General features: G+C 42.2%; 1 protein-coding gene across 2 annotated transcripts in view; it reads left to right on the plus strand.

The window, feature by feature from the left end:
* The window catches only part of LOC311006681 (plexin-B2-like), a 236,268-nt gene that overhangs the window by 67,277 nt on the left and 146,596 nt on the right, over window positions 1-22,395 (plus strand). For both annotated transcript variants that reach the window (XM_083999572.1, XM_083999573.1), the window contains exon 3: window positions 21,238-21,290. The gene's annotated coding sequence lies outside the window, so the exon portion shown is untranslated. The remainder of the gene's footprint in view (window positions 1-21,237; window positions 21,291-22,395) is intronic.

The raw sequence follows: 22,395 nt of genomic DNA on the forward strand, positions 1-22,395 counted from the left end.
TCCACCTCCTCTTACAAACTAACTGTGAAGCTGTGAAACCTCCGGCTTCAGCTCACGAGAAGGTCAAGAGGTTGATAACAAGCTGATAACATTGAGTAGGCTAATGATTATCAGCTTTAGGTGATAAAGAGGATCCTGTAGTTGTGGGTGTGACCGACAGAAGCTGCAACAAATTAAACGTCACGACCGAGTTGATCCAGAATCCTTCGGTGTTTCAGTCTAGTCATGTTGTTTCCTCGTGGTCCAACCTCGACCTTTGACCTTTTCCATTCAGATAACAACGTTAGCTTTAGCTTTAGCTTTCCCCTGTTAGTTTCCTGTTGTGTAATTAGCGTCTCGGCCTGGTGTTGGTGTTGGTGTTGGTGTTGTTTTATTTAAATTCCTCCTCTCAGACAAAAGGCTGCAGCGTCTCCGTCCAGCGGCGACGACGTCACATAAAACTCTCATAAAGCCAAGTTCATTACACCGGAGCTGCTGTGTCGACACATCGCAGAGCTGTTCACCTCATTATCAGGACGTTTAACACACAACACACACATTATTCCTGCAGCCTCGCTCAGAGAGAGTGTGTGTGTGTGTGTGTGTGTGAGAGGAAGTGAGAGGCTGTCAGGGTGATGGAGAGCAACAGGAAGTCGTTCAGCTGTAATAATAAAGTGTTTACAGAGCAGCGCTGATGTTTGACTTCAGTCTGATCACAGGCTGATTGATTATTAGTATTAAACTATTTCATCATGTCTGTTATTTCTGTTTAACGAAGCAGCAGCAGCAGCAGCAGCAGCTCGTTAAAAAAAACGTCTGAGACCTTCATTGTTTTTACGTGCAGGTGTAAACGGCTGCAGGCGCCGTCGCTGTGAAGCCGCCGTAAATTCTCACATTAAATCCAGGATTCAAACATCGGCCCGGTAACGGCCCGACGCTAACGAAGGTGAACGAGTGAGAAAACGTTTCTACAGCACGAAGTTGTCAACAGAAATAAAGTTTTCATGCTGTAGTTAGTTCATGAGTCATCATTATAACACTTACTGTTTTTTTTTTCAATTTAAAAGCCCTCTAAAAGACCAAAAGATTGCAAGAAAATTCTTGCAATTTTTCTGGAGGAGACTAAATTTATACGTAAACATGGAGCAGGTTGGGGAAAGGTGGAAATATGTTGCTTAAAACACCTTAAATTTTCTTTTTAAGTATGAATCTCAAGGTTTAATTTCTCCTTAGCTGATGGATTTGCAAATGAATGTTGCACAGAATCTCTTAAGGTAAAATATTTACCTGAGTTAAGAAAAACAAAAGTTAAGACCATTGCAGCAGCGACAGTAAAGTGGAATCAGAGGTACCTGTAATATTTTTTTTCCCTAATTCTGGTAGTTAAGGTCTTTTTTGCTGCAGTTTCATTGACTTTAAGTGATTCCGTAAGTATAAAACTAAGATAAGGAGAAACCTGCAGATATACTTAAGTGAACATTTTAAGGAAATTTTAACTCAGGCTTTGATGAAATTCTCAATTTAAGGTGTTTTGTGTAGCGGTTTAAACAAATTGAAGTGACTCTTCTAAAACTAAGATAAAGAGAAATCCATCCATCCATCATCTGGTCATCCGGGGTCAGGTCACCATGGCAACAGACATCCCTGCTCCTCCTCCTCTTGGGGGGTCCTGAGGCGTTCCCAGGCCGGATGGGACACATGATCCCTACAGTGGGATCTGGTTCTGCCCCGAGGTCTCCTCCCCGTTGGACAAACCCAGAAGACCGCAGAACAAAACGGGAGGCATTGTTATCAGATACCCTCAAGTCAACTTAGGAAATGTATCTTAAATTCGTGTTTTGTGCAGGTTGTTTCTCTCTGCAGACACCGAGTTCAGATTGTTTTGTCAGATTTTAGCGTCTTTCTTTCGTCACAGAGGATCAGTGTTTGGATATTTGATTTGGCTTTGGATTCAGAGTCCAGACCGGACGTCCTTCCTGACACAGAAGGACGGATTTGGGGGGAAAACTGGGGGGGAATCGAACCTCCAACTCTGGGATCAGTGAATATAATCACTAGTTGCTGCTGAATGACACAATAAAACCTTTCTTCAGAGATAAAGCCGATGCAGAACCAATACAGTATCGATATACGTGAGGCAAAAACAAGCAAAACAGTCTCACTTCTGTTCTACTTAGTTTTTCTGATAAAAGTTTCAAACATGTGAAGACACACAGACACAGACACACACACACACACACACTGATACTCCCACTTTCCTCTGGGAGGTGTACACAGGAAAGCACTGGTTTGTTTTGCAGGAGGAAGTTCAGTGCGTTTGCATCTTTATTTCTGTGTGGGTGTTTGTGCGTCTCTGTGGGGAGCTGCAGCTGTGAAGGCTGGCTGGCTCCACACACTGTAAACTACTCACACGCTTGCAAAACACACAGACACACACACTATAGAGAAGACACGGACTGTCTTTATTACTGTCAACAAACGCAACAGTTTCTGCTCTAGAAAAGTCTCCGTCTCCGCGGCTGCACACTGCGAGTGTGTGTGTCGCTGTGTTCGAGGCTAAAAATAGAGGAGAAGTGTAAAACGTCTTCAGGAGCTCGACTGTCAATTAAATGTTTTACAGGATTCAACTCAAACAGCTTCTTTTCTTTTCTGTTGTTTCAATAAGAAGCCGATATAACAACAACAGACACTGTCACTGTCACTGTCACTGTCACTGTCACTGTCAGTGTCAGTGTTAGTGTTAGTGTTAGTGTGACTGTGACTGTGCTGAACCGGTGTCGACTGTCGAACACGTCTCTTGGTTTCATGTGAGTGACGGCGACTGAGCTCGGCTCCCACAGGTGGATTAACACCTGTACAGGTAGATTAAGACCCAACCGGTTCTATTAAAACAAGCCCAGATATAATAAAACTACCAGGGTCAATTAAGACCCACCCAGGAGGTTTAGTCAAACCTGCTCAGGTGGGTTAAGACCTGCCCAGTCATTAAGATTTAGTCAGGTCAATTAAGGCTTGCCCAGGTAGACTGAGACCTAACCAGGTAGATTAAGGCTTGTCCAAGTAGACTGAGACCTAACCAGGTAGATTAAAGTTTGTCTAAGTAGATTGAGGCTTGTTCGGGTGGATTAAAGATTGTTCAAGTGGATTAAGGCTTGTCCAATTAGACTGAGGCTTGTCCAGGTGGATTGAGACATAACCAGGTAGATTAAAGGTTGTCCAGGTATATTGAGGTTTGTCTAGGTTGATTAAGGCTAATCCAAGTGGATTAAGGCTTGTCCAGGTAGATTGAGACCTAACCAGGTAGATTAAAGCGTTTCCAGGTAGATTGAAACTTGTCCGGGTAGATTGAGGTTTGTCTACGTGGATTAAGGCTCATCCAAGTGGATTGAGACTTGTCCGGGTGGATTAAAGCTTGTCCAAGTAGACTGAGGCTTGTCCAGGTAGATTGAGACCTAACCAGGTAGATTAAATCTTGTCCAAGTGGATTAAGGTTTGTCCAGGTAGATTGAGACTTGTCCAAGTAGATTGAGACTTGTCCAGGTAGATTAAAGTTTGTCCAGGTGGATTGAGACTTGTCTAGGTGGATTAAAGCTTGTCCAGGTAGACTGAGACTTGTCCAGGTAAAATAAAACCCGTCTTGGTGGATTAAGACCTGACCAGATTGATAAAGTCCTAAAATGCATCATTAGCTGTTTACCTGACACCTACTGTATTGAGTGTTGGTAAACTGTAGCGTCCACTGACCCGTGAGGCGTTTAGGGGACATCTGTAGATTGTAATGGAGATTATTTTCAGTAGCTACCTGTTTAATAAACCACCACTTGTAAAATGAGTAGGAAACAAACTGAGCACTTCCTTTTTTCTTTTGGCCTTTAGAGCCAAGAACAAAAACTTAATTATAGAGTTGTTCTTATTGTAGTAGCAGTTTAAAGTATAAATAATTACATTATGATTCATTTAACTCAGTTTGAAGCGGAAATGATTAAAAAACCTTCTGTACTTTTTTGTTTGGGGAAATGTCTCCTCATATCTCTTTATTAGTGAAACACATTTTCATTTTCATGCCCTCGAAAGTTCTAATTTCCATTTTTCCACATGACACAGCGAAGTGCACAGAGAGTGAAGAGGCCTGAACACTGAGCTCTTTGACTATGTTGTAGAGTATTACTGACGGTTTAGACAAAAGGTTATTCCTTCTCTTCTGCCTCCATGTTAACACTGGTTTAATTTAATGAAAAATGCAGAGTTTTCTTCTCGTGCTGGCCTGCAGGAGAGAGCGGAGCAGTGATGTATGAAGAGTCTGAGCAACGGTCAAAGTGATGATGGATGCGAGAGATTGTTGTTGGTCAGTCGTTTGAATTCGACCGGTGTGACACACAAAGCTTCTCCTCTGAAGCCTCCGGGTGAAATGGGAAAATGGATTTTTACACCTCTTTTTAATCCTCGATGTCCTCGTTTAAATTCTTCATTCTTCTATTGATCCTTTTGCTAAATTCATGTCTTAAAAAACAGAAGTTATTTTTAGAACGGAATCGATTTGTTTGCTTTTCCTGTCAAATGGTTGATGACTCATCCTGAACTCAAGGGTTTTAAGTCCAATTAGTTTCTCAAATGTATAAGTTCCTCCTCCAAACTTTAAAGAGGAACTATGCAGGATTTGTAGTTTAACTCTGCTACATGTTCACCTTAGTTAAACAGCTTTGGGGTAATTGTGTTGGTTTAATAAATGGCTTAACTTGTTCCAGGGAGAATGGAGGCTCTCTGATCTTGCAAAGTTGGTTTCCAGCCAAGAGACGCTCGGTGGAAAGCAGAGCGTCCGACCCGGTGTCCCAGCTCTCGTCTCTGTGGCACTGCGACACAAACGTAACGCGGCCCGTAACCCGTAATCTCTTGTTTATGACAGATAAGACTACACAAATATACACGTTGTAACATCGTATATGATAGATAACGTTATCTATGGCTCTATTGATTGACTTCTTTTTTGTAAACAAATGCACATGGCCGTGAGGAGGGTTGGCAAAACAGCAGAAAAACGACAAGTAGATTTAGAAATGTCCAGGTAGATTGAGACCCACCAATGTAGATTAGTGCCTGTGCAGGTAGATTAAGACGTGTTGAAGTAGTTTAAGACCCACCAAGATAGATTGACACCCGTCCAGGTAGATTAAAACTGGCTTCACCTCCAAAAAAAGTCTCTGTGCCAAGTCCCATGTTTTTACTGGAAAAATGTGATCATGTAAAATTGAAAAACACTCCCACATCTTCCAAAAATGATGGCTGGAGCAGGAGAAACAAAATCACTGAGCGTCTTTGGTCTTGGACGTCAGGAAAGAAATGGACTTCCCAAAATCTGAAGACAAGAAAGAGTCGCCAAACTTTTAAAAGCATCAAACAAAAAATGATACTTAAAGGGAAATTGGCTCATTGCCATAATCCCTATAGTTTTAGGAGTAAGTTCGTTAGAGTTGTTTTATAGGTAAATTCATGCAAAACCGCTGATGCGCGTTACCTTCAGTCTCTGCATTTACCTCTAAAACAACTCTGTGTGGTAACGTTGTGTTATTATCTCATAGCGTGGTGAATGTGCAGGTCACAACTTGTCCACCAGAGCGTTGTGGAGTTGTTGGATTGTGTATTTGATGAGTTTGATGAGGGAAACCAAGAAATCCCATGAGCCTCCATAGCGTAGCTCTGAGCAGCTCACGGCTCTGCTCCGCCGTTCTAAAAACAGCTTGCACCGACAATTAAAGGTAACAAACCTACTACTACTATGACTATAGGGATTATGGCAATGGGCCAATTTGCCAAAATGTTGAACTATCCCTTTAAAGACGCCTCTGAGACGTTCAGTGTGGCTCCGTTAAGTGCTGAGTAATAAAAGTGAGAAGCTCTGCAGGGCGGTGCGTTCACCACCCTCTCGTTTGTCACAGTAAAACTGCCATACCTGAGAATCCTTCACAGTTTAATGCATAGTTCATAGTTGACAGGCCTCATCCTCATTACGCCTTAATATATTCCGGATATAGTTTGAATATTGTATCATGATATATATATAATTCAATGTTTCCTTGAATATTGCATGAAGCAGCTGTATTTGAATTCAGAGGCAGTAACAGTGGAGGTGACGGACGGCTGGAAACTTATGGGCAGAGAATAAATACATCAAGAATTAGACGCAACAAAGCAGGAAAATGGAAAAATACTGACGGATGAATGGAGGACGATATCGGAGGTATATTGGAAAAAGAGGGTACATGTAAGACATATACAAGGTCGGCTAATGATATGAATGCACCGGGCTCTTACAATGACAGGTTGATTATGTCGGCCGAACGTGTCCGTGTGAAAACTTGAGCTCGTCTGTAAATGTGCTGATGCTCTTCTCCAGCAGAGGTAGAGGTAGAGAGGTAGAGGAGAAAAACAGTGATCTCTCTCTCTTATCTCGCCTCCGTTATTATATCCCAGCATTCAGATGGGTACAGCATGAGATGAGAGAATCAGTTTGTATTGAACATGGTTGAATGCAGTGCTGATGAAAGCTCATGCTGATAATAGCTTTTTCATTATGTCCTTAGCCAGGCTTGGCATTTCATTTTCTGCTGCAGAGAGAGAGAGAGAAGTTCTGCTGCTGCTGCTGCTGCTGCTGCTGTTTCCACTGGGAGTTAGTTGTGTCTTTTCACTGCAGTTAGATTGTGTGTTATGTGGAATATTATGATTTTTTTTTATGTGGTACTTATGCTCGATTAAGCTCGGGGGGGTTTTGGGATGTAAGGGGTTTGTGTTTACCCCTGAAAATAGAGGAAGTTCTGTTGTTTTTTTAAGCCGACACCAGTTGCTCTTCTCTTCTTCCTGCTCCAGCTGGTTTGTAACTTTGTAAATGAAGGCAAGGCATCTTTATTTGTAATAATAATAATAATAATAATAATAAAGTTTATTTATATAGCACCTTACAATATCAGAAAGATGATCAAAGTGCTTTACAGAAAGAAAATACATGACAAGTGACAAATCGCATTGGATACCATATAAAAGCAAGAAAACACAGAAGTGATAAAATACATATCAAATGGCAAAAGTTACTGAATATTAAAAGCCTGTCAAAATAAATGAGTTTTAAGATGTAATATAGCGCATTTCATACCAAGGCAACTCAATGTGGTTTTTACATAAAGACAAAACTTTTCTTTCTTTTTTTTAAAAGAACAGCATAAAACAGCATACAAATAAAAAAAAACACAGAGTTAAAAGAAGGAGCAAAAGAAGTAGATAAAGTTTAAAGTTCTTAAAAAGAGCTCAGCTATAAGCACATGAAAAGAGAAATGTCGGACTGATCTGATGGATCGTCCAAACCGACGACGACCGTGGTGTCCAGCAGAGTAATTGGTTGGTCACCTTTTTATTTGAAAGTCAAGCTTCAAACTGTTTAATCCTGAACACTGTGTCATATTGGCTTGAAATTAAATATTTGCGCTGCCATGACTCATCTTCATAAAAGGAAGTTTTTTTCCTTGTCGCTGCTGCTGAATGCTTGTTCATGATGAGGACCGCCGGAGAGCTGAAGTTCAGTCTATTTGACAAGTGCCCTTGGGTAATTCCTGTTGTGCTTTAGCTCTATATACATAAAAACTGACATGTTTGAATTCAGTTTTTTTTTTTTTTTGTGAGTGCTTCAGAGCATTTGAAATTGTTTACCTTGAGCTCCAACGGATTGTGCTCTTCAGCTCGACCTGTTGTACGCGTCATTGGCAAACGAAACGATTAGATAACAGCAAATAGAAGGAGAAGAAGGCCAGATACAACGCTGGAGTATGTGAGAAACGGTTTGTGGAGGATAATGGTGTGAACTCAAAAACTCAACTTCCAACCCGATTGATGCAGCGATGGCGTCAGTAACGAGCTGAGTGTCGTTAACTTTGTGTTTGTGGAGGCAACTGGACTCTTTTTGTTGGTTTCTTGAAGATTTTTCACCTCTTAACTGAAAGACTTGTTCAGGTCTGACAACTGGTTGGGTTGAGTCTAACCCTAAAGACCCTTACACACCGGGGATGTGACGAATAGAAGACATGAAAGTGCGAAGTAAGTATTCAACGGCAAATATTTATTTATGCTGAGTTGTTTTCGAGGTAAATGCAGAGACTGCTGCTGAAAAACTGCCCCTGAAGGCAACGCGCATCAGCGGTTTTGCATGAATTTCCCTCTAAAACAACTCTGTCTGGTAACATTGTGTTATTATCTCATAGCGTGGTGAATGTGCAGGTCACAACTTGTCCACCAGAGCGTTGTGGAGTTGTTGGTAGGGCTGGGACGATATGCTTTTCTCCCGATTCGATTCTTCTACGATTTTTTGGATGGCGTTTCGTTTAAATTGCGATTCTGCGATATTGCAGATTCTCTCGATTTTTAGTCTGCATTTTTAACATTTATCTGCACACAAATGCTGTAGGAGACTATAAATTAACATACTCCATTATGCAGTGAACTTAAACCCTTTTCAAAACCTGTACTATCTGTATGTAAAAAAGGCGAACAAATGCACATTGCACAATATTTAAAAAATTAAAAAAAATTAAAAATTAAAAAAAATGTTTTTTCAAAAAAAAAAAAGTAAATCGATTTTTGAAAAAAAAATAGATTTAAAAATCGTCAAAAAAGATATCGTGATATTTATGTGAATGGATTTTTTCTCCCACCCCTAGTTGTTGGATTGTGTATTTGATGAGTTTGATGAGGGAAACCAAAGAAATCCCATTAGCCTCCGTAGCGTAGCTCTGAGCAGCTCACGGCTCTGCTCCGCCGTTCAAAAAATAGCTTGCACCGACAATTAAAGGTAACGAACCTACTGCTATGACTATAGGGATTATGGCAATGGGCCAATTTGCCCAAATGTTGAACTATCTCTTTAACCCTTTGGGAATGAACAAAAAAGTCCAGTTGCCTTCAATCCAGCATTTAAAGACCCTCGTTAACTTTGCGACCTTTGGCCACGCTCCTCCTCTCAACACAAGCTTGTTAAAAGTTTCTCTGTTTTATTTGTGAGGATGTGCAGTAGACCGTCAGCTTTGTGTGGTCGTCCAGTCAGTTAGTGACGTTGAAGAAGTCCAGTCTGAACATTACGTCCGTTATTTTGAAGGTTGATCAGACAGTGACCGCAGGGTTTTCCAACTCTATTAAAGTCCAGCCTCATTATGTCATTACATAGTGTTTCCTCATATTTAAAGAGCCAGTGTTGCGGTGGGTGACATCACGCTGACCCTGGGTGAACTGTGTTTTTGCGAGGCTGTTTTTTCTCCGTCTGAATCCTCCGCGTCGCCGACACCTCCACCTCAGAGCGATGAATTAGGAGGCTGCTGCACCCACAGATATTTTCCCAACTTATTTAACACATTGACAAACTACGGTAATAAACCAAGAGAGAACATTTTTATTCACTGAAGTCACCAAAGCCCTCTCTGACTGAGTAATGGGCTGCCAAGGAAAAGTCATAAATTTACATGAAGGCCGCGGTGTCAGCTCGGTTCCCACACCCTTTTGGTTGCACAGATTGGAAGTCGTGGGATTTTGTTTACACCTCGCACTGCTTGATCTGCAGAAGACGCCTGTCGGGGAGAGAGGATTTTCTGAGAGACTTGACGTTGGTGTAAAGAGTCGAGTTCATTACCATCCGGCCCGACTCCCTCTTCCCTGAGGAATGTCAGTCATGTTGAGCAGAACCAGATGTGTGTTTTGCCCCCACCTACCCGGACCGATCCGCCCCTGCTTTACAACAGCGGAGTGGATTTCTGTGAATTCTCTTAGAAACCGAAGACAGGAGAGCAACAGCAGCAGCTTTAGTTAAACTCATACTGTATTTTCATGATAAAATCTGACACTGCCAAAAACTAATAACCAACTATTTTTTGATATTTGAGTTGTTGCACTGCAAAAACTCAAAATCTTTCCAAGAATATTTGTCTTATTTCTTGTCAAAATGTCTCGTTTCTAGTCAAAACTAATCTCTTTTCATTTAAAATGAGACTTGTCACCTAAAAAATAACTTGTTTTTAGATCTTTTCACTTGTTTCAAACACATTTTTACTTGAAATAAGTAGAAAAATCTGCCAGTGAAAGCAGGTTTTTTGTGCTCGTAATAAGAAAGAAAAACTTGCCCCACTATCAGATTTTTCTACTTATTTCAAGTGAAAATATGCTTGAAAGAAGTAAAAAGTGTCTAAAAACAAGCTACTTTTTATGTGATGAGTCTTATTTTAAGTAGAATGAGATTGTTTTGACTAGAAATGAGACTAATATTCTTGGTAAAATTTTGAGTTTTTGCAGTGTGCTTATATTAAAGCTTCTGACAACAAAAGTCTGCAGTGGTAGAGGCTTGTTAACAAACCCAGGTGATAAATTAAGCGTTGGTTTCTCTGGGTGCTCTGGCTTCCTCCCACAATCCACTACATGTTTGGTTAATCTGCAGCTTTAAATTGAGCGTGAATATGAGCCTGTGGTGGACCGGTCCCATCTGTCCAGAAGGGACCAGCAGGACTGACGCCAGAATCCAAAACAGTCCAAAAGGATGAGGTTTATGGATCATGGACAAAGAGCCTGAGGGTAAACCGACCGGTTTTCGTTTGATAATGAAATCGATGTTCGTCCAGATGTGAGTTTTGCATCCAGACATCTGTTGCATCCAGTTTGATGCTGTTTGTTCTCCTCTGTAAGAGATTGTGATTGATCAGACCTGATCAAGAAGCGTCATATCCAGAGTAAAACGACCCTAGAGGTGCAGCTCTAAAGGGATAGTTCAACATTTTGGCAAATTGGCCCATTGCCATAACCCCTATAGTCATAGCAGTAGGTTCGTTACCTTTAATTGTCGGTGCAAGCTGTTTTTAGAACGGCGGAGCAGAGCCGTGAGCTGCTCAGAGCTACGCTACGGAGGCTCATGGGATTTCTTGGTTTCTCTCATCAAACTCATCAAATACACAATCCAACAACTCCACAACGCTCTGGTGGACAAGTTGTGACCTGCACATTCACCACGCTATGAGATAATAACACAACGTTACCACACAGAGTTGTTTTAGAGGGAAATTCATGCAAAACAGCTGACGTGCGTTCCTGTCGGGGGCAGTTTTTCAGCAGCAGTCTCTGCATTTACCTCCAAAACAACTCAGTATAAATAAAATAGCTTGCACCGACAATTAAAGGTAACGAACCTACTGCTATGACTATAGGGATTATGGCAATGGGCCAATGTGCCAAAATGTTGAACTATCCCTTTAACAAAAAATCTCCATTTAATGGTCTTAAAATCTCAAATCACACCAACGATGTTTTGGACGTGACCTCATGTTGAAGGTTGGAACCGCAGCTCTCTGAGCTTTATTCTTACTCTTCTCTTTTGACCTTTTATTTTGCAGGATTTTTCATCATTTCATTCAATAAAAAGTTACTGAAGTAAGAAAAAAAAAATCCACTTCTTATTTCATGACCTTCAAAAATAAATAAATGCATTTGCAGCAGATGCTCGGGCTCTTCTGTGCTTTAAAGCTACTTCAGAAGAAGCCAAAACACAATGCTAATTGTTATTAATCCAGTGTCAAGTGAGGACGGTCCTTGTCCTGAGTGGACGACAAGACCGAGGCTGTATTTGTCGTCATGACTGTCTGGTATTAAGTGAATGTGAAGCAGGTGGGGGGGGTAAAGGAGTGTAAATGTATTGTTGTGAGATAATGTTGGTTTTTAAATCCTCAGAAATGAGTTTTCACAGAGAGAAGCGGAGGCAGAAGGACGGGAGGCAGCGAGGGACAAAAGGGGAAGTAAAGAGCAGGAACATGAGATAGAAAGATCCAAACAAAACGCTTCTGAGACTTTATGGAAGTTTTTTCTTTTTTCTTTTTTCTTCCATCGCTGCTTCACATATTGGATTTTCATTCGGTCTATCTTTTAGATTCGTCCGCCTTGCCTTGTCTTTTTCTCATTTCCTCCTCTTTACCTCTCTCCAAACATATCTCTGTAAACAAAGAAAGAAATTCCTCCACCGGCCGTGGATCCATTTAGTCTCTCCGCTTCGTTTTCTGAAAAAAACGCTGCACGCGGGCAGGCCTCGATCGGAGCGTACCGATGCGTCCAGATTCAACATTTCCTGTCGGACCGTTGAACAAACAGCTGCAACTCTCTGCGTTTTTATCTCTCCTCGCCGTCGTTCCCCTGCTTCCTCACCACCTCCTCCTCCTCCTCCTCGTTTTTCCCTCCCGGCACCTTTTCTTTTCATCTCAGGCCTTTTTTTAAAGAGCTGCTTCTTCTTTTTTTACTTCTTTGACGAATTATTTCCAACACCGTGCAGCTTTTAAGGCACATTAGTGACATTTCCACCACGGATTCGAGTGCTGCGTGAGTTCTTTAATAAATGGACGCTGGTTAATTAAGTGGAAGCCAAAGTCACATAGTGGAGTCGTCGGCCTCGTGAACCCGGCGACAGAGACAGTTACAGTAGAGTTTACAGAGGGATTCTGCCCTGCATGCCTTTGGCCTCATAAACAAACTGATTAACTCTGTGTGTGTGTGTGTGTGTGTGTGTGTGTGTGTGTGTGTGTGTGTGTGTGTGTGTGTGTGTGTGTGTGTGTGTGTGTGTGTGTGTGTGTGTGAGATCTGGTGACACAAAGCAGAAGTGGCTTTGCTCCCAGCAGATGAGGAGAGAGAGATAGAGGGATGGTGGGGGAGGGATGAAAAAAGAAAAGAGAGGTGGTGTGTTGTGTTTGGGAAATGGGTCAAGAGGAAGTTGAGATTGTGCTTTTCAAGTGTGTAAATGTGTGTGTATGTGTGTGTGTGTGTGTTTCACAGCTGAGACCGTGTTGTCGGTCCGAATGGGAATTTGCTGTGTGCATATGTGTGTGTGTGTGTGTGTGTGTTGACGGTGCATAACTTAATTCCACAGGGAAGACAAAAGCAACAGCCTCTGTTTCCTGTCCTAATTGCTTAAAATCCTACACAAATAAGCCTACACACACACACCAACACACACACACACACACACCAACACACACACAGACACACAAACACACAGTCATTTACACATCCTATGTTTAAAAGGGACTTATGCAGATAAGTTTAGCATTTGCATAGTTTTAACATTCATTATCTATTTTGACAGAATAGCTAATACGTCTTTTTCACAGTTCTTGCACACACACACACACACACACACACACACACACACACACACACACATTTTCTCTTCTTCTTCTTCTTCCTCTTTTTCTTCTATCCCTTAATGTTTTTTTTCCGCCCCCGCTCTTCTTCTCTTCCTGACACCTTGCCGTTTGGAGAGGCTCATGCATTACCCAGCAGTCCTCCTGCTACTTGCACATGCAGCGGACAGAGCGCAGCATTAGCATTCATTAGCAGCCGCCGCTACCTGATGAGTGTGAAGTTGTTTTGGCGGCTTCAGCCTCGTTTAGCAGCGTGTTGTTGTTGTTGTTGTATTAGTCGACTGACTCGTCATGTTTCCAGTCCGACGGCAGCATGGTAAAGTTTCCACTGACCAGAACATCGTCAAGCCGTCTCATGACTATACGTTCCTCACACCTTGTGTAGCTAATGATTTGGCCACGGCAGCTTGTGTTTGTTGTTAGATGCTGTGAGAGAGAGAAATCCAGCGTGGAGTTTTATTTTCCTGCTGTTTCTCTTCTGAAATGAGTCAGCAGCTCTGTGAGAAAGGAATCTGTGGGAAAAAATCTGATTTCAAACTGTGATGGAGCTGCTGACCCGACGTTAGGCTACCTGACGGCTCCTCACACACATCAATGAACAGAACGACATCGTCGGCGAACAGGAGTAGACGTCGCCTTATTGTTAAAGCAGAAGTAAGCGATATTTTTGTGTTAATATAAGTCTTAAATAGTTCTATCTTCCGACAGCAATCACTTACATAGAGTGTTTGGAGCGAAACACGGGTCTGTCAGTCACTCTGCTCTGCTCTGAGCCGAGGAGAAAACTTTTCTTGTATCCTACAACCTTTATCCAATGAGGAGAGAGAACGGCATGAAGGGCTGTGTGTGCAGCCAAGGGATGCGCGTGAATGTGGTGACGTAGGGACGAGGACCAATAGATCCATGACGAGGGCGGGGGCTGCTAACTCCATTGGCTGACAAGACGTTATGGTGCGTTCAAGGCAACTCGTAACTCGTGTTTTTCCGACCTGTGAAGTCGTACCAGTTCGATCTGGTACGACTTCACGGGTCAGAAGTTACGAGTGGCAGTTATAGTGACTTTCACAGGTAAAACAGGTTGGAAAAACACGAGTGGGTTGCCTGGAACGCTACTAAGTAGTAAGTTGTGATTTGAAGCTGTAATTTACGGTTTCAAAAGCCTGCCTGGAACGCAGCATTAGCCAAAACGACCGGATCGCTTACTTCTGCTTTAATTAATGAAGCAGCTGCAGCTTTAAAGTCCTGGTAATTAAAACCACCAGAGAGAGTTTGGTAGAGTGGGTGGTCCTTTTAGAGGATGTCGATGAAGTGGGTGTGTTCTTAAGAGGAGGTAGATTAAATGGACGGTCCTTTAGATTAACTTTTTTTACATCAAGGACCCCTTAATTGACACCAATTAGACCACGGACCGCCCCCTTCATTGAACAAAAATTTGAAACGAACACCAGAAATACACAAATATTTGTTCCGAGACTAAATAACGTTACTTTTTTAGTCAATGTATGGTCAAATTAGGGCCAATGGTATGAATTTTTGGGAAAATTTTGAGAGATTTCTGGAGAAAAAAAAAAGTTATATTTCTGGAAAAATTTGGTAAAAATGTCGCTGAACCCCCTTGAAACCCCTCTCAAGGGTTCCCCGCTTTGAGAACCACTGCTTTAGATGGCATCATTAGAGTGGGCGGTCCTTCAAAGGATGTGATGAAGTAGGCTGTCTTTAAAGGGATAGTTCAAAATTTTGGTAAATCCTCCTCTCACAATATAGTCATAGCAGTAGGTTCATTACCTTTAATTATCGGTGCATGCTGTTTTGAGATCAGCGGGGCAGAGACGTGAGCTGCTCAGTGAACACGATGGAGGTGAACGGTACAGCTCCCCTGTCCCTCATCAAACTCATCAAATACACAATCCAACAACTCCACAACGCTCTGGTGGACAAGTTGTGACCTGCACATTCACCACGCTATGAGATAATAACACAACGTTACCACACAGAGTTGTTTTAGAGGGAAATTCATGCAAAACCGCTGATGCACGTTTCCATCGGGGGCAGTTTTTCATCAAGCAGTCTCTGTATTTCCCTCTAAAACAACTCTGTCTGGTAACGTTGTGTTATTATCTCATAGCGTGGTGAATGTGCAGGTCACAACTTGTCCACCAGAGCGTTGTGGAGTTGTTGGATTGTGTATTTGATGACGTCAGTGGAGTGTGCGGTCGGTCCTTCAGTGTGTTCAGGACGTATTAGCGTTCACTCTTCTGAAGCAGCGTGGACACACACACGTGGTCCAGATTCACCTCCGACTGCGTTCTCTGTCTGAGTGATCAGATCTCCAACGTGCCCTGAATGCGTCGTGTGTAGCTACGTTCACACCTGAGCTCAGAGCCGATGCACCTGAGGCAGAACAGGGTCACACACACACACACACACACTGAAATCTGGCTCCTCAGACATGTGCTCTTTAAATTCTGTAAGACGACGTCCCTGTATGTGTGTGTGTGTGTGTGTCTGTGTGTGTGTGTGTGTATTTTCATATTCAACTGCACAAAAATGAAGCGTGTGTGTGTATCTGTGTTGGTAGGAGAAAGTGTGTTTGGGGTCTTTGTGTGTGGACGTGGCTGCCATTGTTCGACTGTCTCTCTTGGCACATCATGACACATGACCCGTGGTGTGTGTCTGTGTGTGTGTGTGTGAGTGAGTGACAGACCGAGGACAGTGTGTGTGTATTTTCCTGGCATAGAGGTCAGACTGTCTACAATCTGGACCTGCTGAGTGCGTCCATCCTCCGTCTGCCGCCGTTTTTTTTTGCTGTTTGTGTTATTTTATCACAAGTCGAACCAAAAAAATATTGATTCTAATAAAATCCACATTTCACTATCTACAGGGTTCCTACGCAAGTATGGAAAGTATGGAAAAGTATGGAATTTGATTTTATACATTTCCAGGTCTGGAAAAGTATGGAAAATGGAAACTATTATATGGAAATATATTTTTCTTAATACTTCTCTGGGTTTGGTCTTATCTGAAGTTATTTGGGTTAATTATTTTGTATGCGCTATTATACCTAGCTACAATCTCCAGGAAATTATTTGGTTACATAATGGCATACACATTCAGAATAATGAAAACAAATGATTAATTGCATGCTTTTTTTTATATTATGCACATCTATTTACTCAAATATCACAAATAATATGAATATTTTAACGAGAAGTCTGGAAATTAGGGTCTGGAAAAAGTATGGAATTTGGAAATTTCAAATGTGTAGGAACCCTGTATCTATCTCTCATCTAAAAAAAAAAAAAAAAAATCAGAAGCAAACTTTATTCACTTTAAATCAGAATAATATACATCAGTGGCCTCCCGCCTTTTTTCCTGCCGTTTGCTGCTGATTCACAGCCGCAGCAGTTATTGAATCATATTGAAGAGGAGATTGGAAATGAGCGAGGCAGAGGGAGAGGGAGAGGTCAGCGCCGGGTGAGCCGCCGAGAAGAATGCACAATGGCTGCTGAAAATTTAATAAAAGCCAATGGAAATGTTTCGGATGCGTTCGGATGCTTTCAGGGGCCCTCAGACAGAAGGAGGAAGAGAAACGACTGCGGCGACTTTATTATGATTTAGAGATCTTTTGTAATTACCACGGATGGAAACTTTTTTTGCCTTTTGGTGATGATGGGAGCGTCGGTCGGCCGGTTCGATCAGTCAGTCCGGGACTTGGTGGTTCTCCGAGCCTCTTCATCATTTCTCCCTGCAAATGATGTTTTGCAGCCCTGAGGTTGAGTTTTTACTTCCTGCAAGACACGAACCTGGACCCATTAATACTTTATGTAACGTTTCTATAAGAATCCGCGGAAGGAAAAGAAACAAAAAAGTGACAAGAACAACAGTGGAGGAAAGTTACAAAGTGAAACTAATCTGTGAAGGCAGAAAAATCTGTGAAGCTGCTTTTACAGCTGCAGCATAAATAACATTGTATTATTAATCATGTGCGCGTTCAGCTGTGTTCACGTGGAAAAAGTTTGATCGATCGTTATTCTGTCCCCAAAATCTCCAGGTGCACACGAACGACACACAGGCTGCACATCGTCGTCAATAATCATCATCAATCATCGATGATCATCAATCATCACGTGTGTTTGTGCGTCCGTGGGTGAACAGCTTCTTACAGTGTGCGACAGACGTTGTACGATGATGTATGCGTTGTATGTAGATGACAAAATTTACTTGATGGTCCCTGAACGCCTCGCTTGCTAGAGCGTGTAGTCTAGAAATATTCCTGATTAACGCCTCAAATAGAGATTGTGTTAGACAATGTTCCCTCAACGCCTCACATTCAGACTTTTCTAAAGGTTCCCTGAACGCCTCGTACGTAAAGAGTAAAGTTTACATGTGTTCCTTGAATCCATGCCGCATTAGACCGGTGTTCCCTGAATGCCTCATGTTAGAAAAATCGGTACTGTTAAACAATGTTCCCTGAACGCCTCACATCAGGCTATATCAGTGGTACAATTTTCTGAATGTTCCCTGAACACCTCATATGTAGGCTGTCTTTAAGAGTGGGCCTAGTTAACCAGTGTTGCTTAAATCCAGGCCACATATGACAGGTTTTCCCTGAACGCCTCATGTTAGACAATAGGTACTGTTCCCTGAATGCCTCACATGGCACAATTTTCTGAAACAGTCCTTAAATACCTCATATATGCAGGCCACATCAGACATTGGTATTTATTACCAGTGTTCCCTGAACGCCTCATGTTAGACAATAGGTACTGTTGAACAATGTTCCCTGAACGCCTCATTCTATTCAGGCTATATCAATGGTCCAATTTTCTTAATATTCCTTAAACACCCCATACATGCAGGCCGTATCAGACATTGGTGGTGTTTACCAGTGTTCCCTGAATGCCTCATGTGCAAACTTTGTAAGTCCATGTAATGTACAAATATTTGGGTGTTTTGGGGGTCACAGTGAACTGTATATCGCCTTAATGGGAGGTCAGAGGGCGTTTACAGTCATTTCACACTGTGCCAACATGAGGGGACTCTGGGGGCCCCTCGTTCCCCCCCGAGGGCCCCGGACATCTGCCCGATTGTTGTGTTGAAGTGGATTCAGAGATCTTCTTCATGTTCTTCACTGAGGACGTAAATCCAGCTGGTAATCTCACATCTAATCCGCTGCTTTGGGTTATTTAGACGCCGGCGTGTGTTTCTTTTATTCCTTTTCTTTATAGATATTTATATTTCTATAAATCATGATGAGATAAGTGCTGCTGCTGCTGCTGCTGCTGCTGCTGCTGCTGCTGCTGCTGAGTCGGTCGCTCCTTAAACGCAACTTAATGAATATTTATTGTCTTTACGGTTTTCAAGCTACTTCCTGATGATGGAAGGAAACATTGTGTCGACTGATGCTTCGCCATCTGGATGTTTAGATGTTGGATGTTAGATGCTAGAACATATGGACACACTCATGCAAACAAATGAACACACACACACACACAGTAACAAACACACACTAACACACACACACACACAACTACACGAGGCGGCTCTACTATCCAGAAGCATATGGTTCTTTGAGATAGAGTGGAGACAGACTGGGCCATTCTGTTGGAGAGCACCGAGGGCCTCAACATTGTTAGAAGTGCTGCCAAACAAACTTCACCCCACACACACACACACATTCAACACACACACTCTAGTCGTGCATCACTTGCTGCTTTGCTGCTCGTCTCAATGCGAAGTGAAAAGCAGCTTCGCTCTCGTTTCCGGGTGTGAAATGAAATCGCAGACAGATACCTGCGAGCTGAGTTAACGCTCCTTGTCGTCGTCGTCGCTGCTGCTGCTACTTCGCCTCTTTTTGTCCGTTTGCTTGTCTCATTATGAAGATTACCCTCCAAATTGATTTTTCCTTTATCTCCTCAGTTAAAAAGTGCCTTTATTTTCCCGCAGCCCGCTGTGCCCATAAGTGTTAATGTTATCGTTATGAGAGGAGAAAGCGCGGCTCTCTTCTTGTATTATCACAAATTAAAATGCCTTTAGTTTAATTCAGGGCCTGATGAAGGGCTCTATTTAAACTCAGGCACAGCTCCAGCTTTTTGTTATTATTCCCTGCAGTAATATGCTTTTCTCTCTGATAGATAATACCAGATTTCTGGCACTTTCTGTGAATTAATTATGTTTAATTAACAATGCCATCAGTGTGCTGTGAGTATAAACCAGTCGCCCCCCCCCCCCCCCCCCCCCAGCCCCCCCGGTTCTCCCACTTTGATCCGCCGGCTTTTCCACAGTCGTCTCTGTTGCAGACGTCCAGATGGATTTGTTAAGTTTACACTGATATTCACAGGATCAGGATTCACAGTGCATTGTGGGGGTTGGAGTTGTTTTGAAAGCTCCTCCTTGACAGTCTTCCAATTCCCCCTCGTGTTACATAACAAACGAGTCAGCTGAGTGTAATCCTTCCAGGTATTAGACTGATTCACAAACATAAATATAATGTGAATTTACTTTTTAGATATGATTTTTTTCCCCCCACAAACTTTAAAGGAGACATATTATGCCCGTTTTCCATGAATTAAAATAGTTCCCAGGTGTCTTAAAGACATACCTGTGACATGCTTTGGTCAAAATACCCCAAGGATCAAACATCACAGCTCTTTTCATCCTCTCAAAACAGCCCTGTTCAGAACGGCTGGTTTCAGTGCCTGTCCCTTTAAATGCAAATGAGCCACTGCTTGCCCCGCCCCCTTCTACTGGTCCCAGGTAGGGGTGGGGTTATGCAAATTTGAATCCTAGTTACATCACTGGAAGACAACTGAGGAAACAGCTCGTAAAACCATGTGGATTTCAACCTAGGGAGCCTGGAAATTAGAGATTTATTCGTCAATTCTCACATTTTGGGTGAGGGAAGGCAAGACAAACACCCAAATATATGTTAAAGAGCCTTCAAAAAGTGATATTTCCATAATATGTCCCCTTTAACCTAGAAGAAAGAACCATAAAACAGTTTTAATATCTCCACAAATGATATTGTGAAGTTGAATAATTGTAATACTTTTTTGTTTTATACTAATTTTTCATGTCTTAATGATGCTGATATTGTGATAAATCAATATTATCAAATATCGCGATATTCAATATTATTGAAAATAATGATATTATTCTAAATTGTGATGTTTGATGTTATTGAATATTGGCCAAAGACAGTCGTTCGGTATCATCAGTGTATTTAGACCTTTTGGATTCCTGGACTTAGATGGTGTGAAAAAGATGCCAATGTGGATGAATCAGAAATAATCAATAATCGATCAATCAATAGTAAAGCTAAATGTTATTTGCAGTATTATTTGGAGTATGAGTCCTTTATGTGTTGTCAGTTTTGATGCATTCATGGACACCCTCATTAAACAGGTTTGTTTATTATGCAGTTGAATGGTTTTATACTAATGGTGCATTCATGACACGTCAGAAAGTTGGAAATTCCATCATCAAGGCCCGACTTGATTTAATGTGTTTTAATTTGGTTTCACTGCCTTTTAATTTGCAGCTAAACACTTTTAAACACGTTCATACAGTATTTTTATTATTTAAATTGGCCTGTTGTATTTTAAAGCCCCGCCCACCCACACACCCACACACACAAACGAACACACACACTGTCCCTCCACCACCGCAGCTTCATCAGTTATTTTTAAGTCTGTGGTGACACTGTTAAACAGCAGCGTCAAATTAAACTGTGGTTACAGCAGCAGAGTTTCATTAGGAGGAAAAAGTTTCTCTCCAGCTCCTCGAGGGGTTTGGGTTTGGGTTTGGGTGGGGGTTAGGGGGGGGTCGACATCGACATCGGAAACCTGCAGCAGCAGCTCAGTGTCGGGGGCCGATCAGTAACTAATATGGCACCTGGTGTCGACCTGTAATGTGAGCGCGGGCCCTCGGGGGCCGCTCATCGATCACTTGGAGTTTCACCAAAATTCTCGCTGGATGTCGAGATCGAATGACAAACGAGTCGAGTTACAAATCACTCGTTTAGTTTTTCTCACCTTTTTTTTTTCTTGTGTGTGTGTTTCAGGAGAGTGAGGCGGTTCATGTCATCGCTGATCAACAGGCCTGAACACTGAGCAGGTAAGAAACTTTTATTTTGAAATCCAGTCTTTTTCTATTACTGTTTTTTTTTTCACCAAATATTCGTTTTTTTCTTCCTTTCTCTTCTTCATTTCCTCCACTCGCTAATTATTCCTCCTCTTCTCCGACATCGGAAACACTCGTGGGTTCCCATGAACGCCATTGGCTGTTTGTTTTGGTGGCCGCAGCTGCCTGGTGTTGTGTATTGGTGTGTATTGGTGTGTGTGATGATGGGGGCAGTGGGTGAGTGAAAGGGTTAATTGGAGGCTGCAGGCTGTTTTTTTTTCTTTTTTTCTTTTTTAAAGAAATGAATTCTTGCTGAGAAACAGTCTCCTCACATATCAGCCAATTACAGACTCACACACACACACACACACACTCTCTCTCGCTGTATTACATTGAGTTTCTGCTGCTACCTCGACTCTGTGATGCTGCTGCAGTAAAAAACATTATCTCAAAGCTTTTTACAGGATGAGGTCACAACCTTTCACTTCTTACAGAGAGGGGAGGACGGTACGGTGAAGGAATAGTGACACTGGCCCTCATTTATTAAACTTGCGTACACCAAAAAAATGGGTGTACACCAAATTCACCGCAAGGATCGGCATTTATTAATCTGAGCGTGAGCGTACGGTACGCACAAATCTCACGCTAGCTCTGACCAGGTGTACGCACATTTGGAACCAGCGTAGAACATGCAGGAAGGAGTGCTGCTGTGTCAGAACGATTATTAAACCATAGTCTAATAACGCAGCGATGTGGACCACATGTTGTTGTTGTTTATATTGATAAAAATATAAAAAGTAGCCAAAAAAAAAAGAAACGATAAAACCAAGTCCGTGTTGAAAATATAACTCGAGTTTTATTTTGGGCAACTGAGATGAATTAAAAACCACGACGTGACAGATGCTCGTTAATCAGCTGTGTAAACAGAAACAGTCAATGACAGACAGACCTGTTATTGTAGATCACACACACAAACTTCCAACATCTGCAGCACCAGAGCATGACCGGACGGCTCCTCAGTCTCTCTCTCTGCCGGACACCGGAGCCCGGAGGGGGGGGGGCTCCGCTACTTGTCCAGGTGCAGCTGATGTCCGCGGAG

Source organism: Trachurus trachurus (assembly GCF_905171665.1).
Source record: "Trachurus trachurus genome assembly, chromosome: 23".
Taxonomy (NCBI): domain Eukaryota; kingdom Metazoa; phylum Chordata; class Actinopteri; order Carangiformes; family Carangidae; genus Trachurus; species Trachurus trachurus.